The 6,055-nt window shown below is 40.3% G+C and overlaps 1 long non-coding RNA gene across 1 annotated transcript in view; it reads right to left on the bottom strand.

Annotated features, from left to right (window-relative positions):
• The window catches only part of LOC106520138 (uncharacterized), a 23,575-nt gene extending 20,450 nt beyond the window's left edge, over nt 1–3,125 (bottom strand). Inside the window, exon 1 of the long non-coding RNA XR_001310512.1 lies at nt 2,577–3,125. This is a non-coding gene — a long non-coding RNA (uncharacterized LOC106520138). The remainder of the gene's footprint in view (nt 1–2,576) is intronic.
• Between the last annotated feature and the right edge of the window lie 2,930 nt (nt 3,126–6,055).

The raw sequence follows: 6,055 nt of genomic DNA, 5'->3' as shown, positions 1-6,055 counted from the left end.
GGGCTAAAGGAGTGTATGCTGCATGATGGGGAGTGGATGAGAAGAGAACTAGGCCTGTCATAACTGCATAATACACTCATTACTCCTGTGGAGCAGAATTACCAATGATGGAAATGAGATTTTGGAAGATGCATGGAATGTAATCATGATATACATATATGCATAGCTTTTTCTCTTACTTTGAAATAGACCTTAGGTGGGAAGGATTCAGGCGGCACATTGACATATATTAATAAATGTGCTTCTAACTAAGTTTATTTCTTTGTACGTGTGACGGGTAGCATGTATTTGTGTGAAGCCAGTGTGTGTGATGCAGGATTTACACAGAGAATCTTAGGGTTTGAAGTGTTTCTTTAGTTGCATTTATAAACAGCATTATTACTATCCGGTATGGTAAGTATTTATTTGATCTGAACACACATTGGATTTTTGAAACTGTAAAGAAAATAATCCCGATGTCAGGATTAGGGCAGTCTGAGTATTGTCTTTCTCACAGTTTTCAATCATTTAATCCAGTTCCAGTTTTTTGTGTTGCAGCCACTATGTCCATCCACAGTTCTTATAACTGTGCCTTTATAAGGTTGCAAGTGAATGTAAACAGGCAAGCTGATTGGCCAGGCAAGCCCATCACTCAAACAGACTCTGTCCCTTTTAAAAAATGCATTCACATTGTAAATGACAGCTTCCTTTAATAATAAAGACTCACTGACATTTATCAAATTGAGTCACAACATAGAGAAGTCCAGAATGGTAAATGGTAAATGGACTGTACTTATATAGCGTTTTCTATCCATCAGGGACACTCAAAGCGCTTCACACTACAGACATTCACCCATGCACACACACATTCACACACTGATGATGGCAAACTACAATTGTAGCCACAGCTGCCCTGGGGCACACTGACAGTGGTGGGACTGTCATACACAGGCGCCACCGGACCCTCTGACCACCATCAGTAGGCAAGGTGTCTTGGCCAAGGACACAACGACTGAGTCGGCTGGACATCGAACCGGCGTCCTTCCGGTTCCAGGACGAAATGATTAAGAAATTATTAAGTTTAAATGTACGACATGATTTTTGCAAACAAAATGACACATTTCAAGTACATTTTAAAAAATCACTCTGAATTGATTAAAAAAGGAGAATTTATTGAACTCAATTCTGAAGCAACATTTTTTTTCTTGTTGGCCAGACTGGTAATTATGAGAATTGATTTTGTTTTACAAAAGCTTTAAATTGTGATTGCTATACTAAATGTTTAAGATATTTAGATTATTTTATTTTCTATATATTGATAATCTTAAACTCTTTCTAACAATCATTAACTCTCATCTAAATCCAAACGGGTTAAGAAAAAAAAGTTCTGTAGATTTAGGAATCAGCTCCTGTAGCTAAGTTTTAGTGTCAGATTAAACCTTAATTTCATTCAGTTTATACAATAATATAAAACTTTTATATTATGATACTAAATATATATTTTATCTTCATTAGTTTCCACTTGCTCAAAAGAAAACTGAACACTAAAGCTCAGTTAACTTGTGCCTTTTTTACGACAATGTTCTCTTTTTTTCCAGCCTCTGTGGCATAAAGTAAAATCTGTAAATGATGTTTTTTTTTTTCAGCACGTCTTATCTTTGAAAGCTCATGTTCTCAAAATGCACATCTTTCCAATTCTGCTGAAATCATGGCATCTTTAATGCACACGAAAAATGTAGCTTCAACTGTGGTTGTCATCTTGATGAAAATAGAAGAAGAAGAGAGCTCTTAAAACAGTTTGGACTGAAAGACTTTCAGTAAAGTTATCAGTCCAAGTATTCAATATATATGTTTTTTCTTTATTGCTATCTGTTACTCCATCACAAAAAGTTCAGAGCTTTGTTTTTCGTGTTTTAGTTTCTCACAATTTCATATTCATCAGCATGAAACTAAAAAAAATCTTGACAGAGTTGTGGGTCTCAAACTAATTGGGATTTTTTTCATGCTCTTTTTTTCACAAGAAACAACGTGTTGTTTTATCTGAATGTCCTTGAAAACCCAAACCCCCTTCTAGCCTCACAAACAGGCAGGTGCGTGCGACATAAAAGATGGCAAACTGTTTGCCTGCTTTCGTATTCCTGCGCCAGTTGGTGAAGGCTCAATCCTCTGCACCTCTACAGCAAACGTCGTTTGACGTTGACCCTGTACTGAACATCTTTCTGTCTTTTGAAGTCTAAGGTCTGACACTCCTGAAACAGGGAAGAGGGGTCATGCTGACTCATCCGAGAAGTGAAGCTGTCTGAAGGGTTAGCATCCTGCAGAATACAAATTTCTCCAACTCCCTCAACCAAGAGACACACACAGAGCAGACAAATCACCACACAGTAAAACAAGCCAAGATAAGAGATAGAGAATATTTGCTAGTAAACCTACCCTATTTGTGTGCGTAGTAATATATCTTTTAGGTCCTGTATAAACACACTGTTTTTTCCATTAAGTCCTGTGATTCTGTGTTATTATAATAAGTGTGCAGCTGAAGCGTGTAACACAACAGCAGGAACTTTGAGGCAGCGAGTTTGGTTTTCTGTGTGTCGTACCTTAGGCAAGGGGCCTCTGCAGGAGGTTTTCTTTGGAAAGCACCTGGGTGTGAAAATAGGGCCTCCCAGTCTGGGCTGAGAGGCTGTGTAAACACAGGTTTCAGGCGGGCCGACCTGCTCTGAATTGGACCTCTCCAAACAGAAACCATGAGTCAGCCTTAGGAACCCATCCACGTTCCTCCTTCAGGGATCATTGGCCAAATGCAGCCTGGAAAATGTACACGCTATAGGTACACTATAATGGAAGAACACATAGAACTTCTCTGATTAAAGGCATTTTGTCTGAAGAAGATAAGCACAACGTTGTCCTCATCTTCCAATTTAATCCCCGGTCTTTTGAACCGAAAAGCAAAAACTTTTATCCTAAAAAAAGACTTAATGCTAGATAGCTGTTGTAAAAAGTGTGATAAAACGTAAAATATTATATTTTTTCTTCAAAAAAGTAGATCGAAAAAGCCATCTTCATGCTGACATCTGTTTCAGTAGAGGACTTTATGAAGGCATTTGAGCGTCTGCAGAGAAGGAGACTTTCTCCTCATCTCCGGTCTGCGTTAGTGGAGAAGCAGGGGCCTCACACTCCACCAAGGAATATTTATCTTTCCAGCTGGTTAGATGGATTAAATGACCATCCCACAGAGAAGGAAGAGGGTGAGGAGGAGGAGGGGAGGGGGAAAGTTGGAGAGGGGAAGGTGAAGCGATGGAGAGAATTTGCTGGTTCCAACGGTTCCACAAAGAAGGAGAAGAGCAGAGAAGCGCTGTCATCTTCAAAACAAAACAACAAGAATGACTTAGCAAGTCGCATTTACCACAAGCTGTGAAAAATATGATTGTGACATTGTCTTCTCTTACTGGTGGGGGGGCTGAAACATGCAAAGCCGCACTTTGTGCGCACATGCAATTACAAATGCACGTGCACACTCAATGACATAGAAAAACACAGAGCTAATTAACTTCCCGACACATTCACAGAAATTCATTTCGAAGACAGAACGCATATGTTCATGCAAATGTGATGAGAAACGCTGAACTATCTGAAGCAAGGAGGAAAATATTTTTCACAGACTCCCCCCTTTGTTGTTATGATTTTAACTTGACTTTTTTCTGGTTTTGATTGTTCTTATTTTACACCAACAAATCAGCTGCCACCTTGTTTTTTAAGGGAAACTTAAAAAGTTACTCTCAATGTCAGTAGTTGTTAACAATAAACAGGATTTGCTGCACCAGGTTTGTCTGTTTTTTTTCCTGAGAAAAAGAAAGAAATGAAGTATTTTTATATAAAGATATTTCATTTTGACTTACAACTGCTGGGATTCAGATATAATGAGCCCACTGATATGAGCATAAAATGGCAAATAAAAAAAGTAATAACATCAAAGGCTTGTCCGGTGAAAAGTGATGCCAGGGTATTCAGGCAGGAATGTTGAATGGATAGCAGCCACGTGTGTGTGATTGTGTGAAATGCAGTCTAAGTGGTGGTCTGAAGTCATGGAAATTTCCCTCTATAAAAGTATAGCATGACAATGGATTTGGAGCATCAAAGCCCACAGGATTATCAGGATCACACAAAAAAAACACACCCACACACACCCACACACACCCGTACACACAGGCACTCCAATTTCAGCAAACCATGTGAAGATCAATCTTAAGGGTTAAAAATCTAGTTCCACACCTTTTTTTTCGCTCCTCAAATCCCTTAAGACTAACATCTGCATCCAGTTGTGCTGAATGGCATTTGAACACACACATGCTGCACACAACCACAGAGAACAACTATGTGACTGCACACACAGCTTATACCACACACAGATCCACAGAATAATAAAAGTGTGTGTCCTCAGGTCGGTCCGGTCTCTGTGCATCTGACATTATTATAACTACTGGCAGGGTGTCACTGAAGCAAAGGAACAACTCCGACCCCCAGCTGCCCTGACTCATCCCACTCCCAACACTGCATCATCTGGAGCTCTGAGCTATAAGAGTAGGGGATCTTGTTGTAGGAGCCTGAAATCGATCGGAGTGCCTCAGCAAGATCAGGGTCTTTTCAGCCACCAACCCCCCCCACCCCCCACCATCATCCGACCCCACAGTTAACCAGGTTTGAACGTGTGTGCCTGTGTGTATGTGTGTATGTGTGTGTGTGTGCTTGACTCTGCCTCTCAGTTTGTGTCCACTTTAACATCTGCAGCAGCAGTAATCAACAGTTTACACACACACACACACACACACACACACACACACACACACACACACACACACACACACACACACACACACACACACACACACACACACACACACACACACATCGAGCATTCTCCTCTATCTGCTTGGAGAGAGGCGCGTGCCGTGAGGAGAGCTCCCGCTCCACTTTCTCCATTAGCCCGCTGTCTGAGGGAAGGCAGGGATCACATATAAGCCAGAGGGATTATGGGGCAACAAAGCATCAGACTGAAGAAATCCCTGCAAGCCTTCGGTCCAACAAAGGCCTTCGGTGCTCTTTGGCTGCGTGGAAGCCAAGAGAGCCTCCACAATAAACACGCTGTGTGCCTTTCATGCCAGTTTATAACTGTCACTGTCATCATTCAGCTTCACTCATCGTGCTTTAATTAAAATGAGCTAATACATCAAATACAACAAGGACCTTTATTTTGTTTATCTGTCATAATTATATATATAAATATATTATTCTAACCACCTTTAACCATAAAGAACAACTGTCCAGTATTTGCATTCTTAACAAGGTGTAAGCGGCTGCATCATGAGCTTGATGGCTGCCTAACAGCAGCATGACTCCCTATATAACGTGTTGAGCTGGAAGTAAATCTATGTGATTAATCAGGTCTGAAGCTAAAACATAATAATAACCCCCTTTATATTAATGCGCGGCTCATGGCTCGAACAGCTCCATGGAAAGGCCATTAGTCACCAGCTCCCTGCAAAGCTACAATTAAGCAGTCACATATTACTCTCTCTTTCTCCCCCCTCTGTTTCCAACTTTAATCACATTGCTGTCTCCTTTGTTATGTATTCTGTTCCTGGGTGATCGCGACTTGAACAGAAAAAACATCTTACTTCTCTATTTGTTAAGCTGTGTATTAACTGTGTGTTTTTCTTTTAGCGCCATTGCGGAGGGAGAGAGAGTATTTGCTTTTTAAGAGTGAGTTAATACAGCCCTTCCAAGTTTTGTGCAAAAAAAAAGAAGAGAAGGCAGGACTATTATATGAAGCTTTTTTGGAACTAGTTGAAAATACATCAATACTGATACAGATGCTATTTTGGAACATTTTAGACGTACATTTTGCACTTCATCACCCACTGTTCTTTCAACTGAGTAAGTGGGTGTATGAAAAGGGGGGGACTGACAGATTTTATAATTGTTATAGAAATCTTATTTGAATTCAAAAGCCTTTTTTGTTTCTTGTGAGGGACACTTTAAAAAAGCTGTTATGAACACCAACCAGGCATTTCCTCCACCC

Source organism: Austrofundulus limnaeus, unplaced genomic scaffold (genome assembly GCF_001266775.1).
Source record: "Austrofundulus limnaeus strain Quisiro unplaced genomic scaffold, Austrofundulus_limnaeus-1.0 Scaffold88, whole genome shotgun sequence".
NCBI classification, from domain to species: domain Eukaryota; kingdom Metazoa; phylum Chordata; class Actinopteri; order Cyprinodontiformes; family Rivulidae; genus Austrofundulus; species Austrofundulus limnaeus.
Note: the sequence above shows the minus strand (reverse complement) of the source record. Positions and strands in the feature narration are given on the sequence as shown.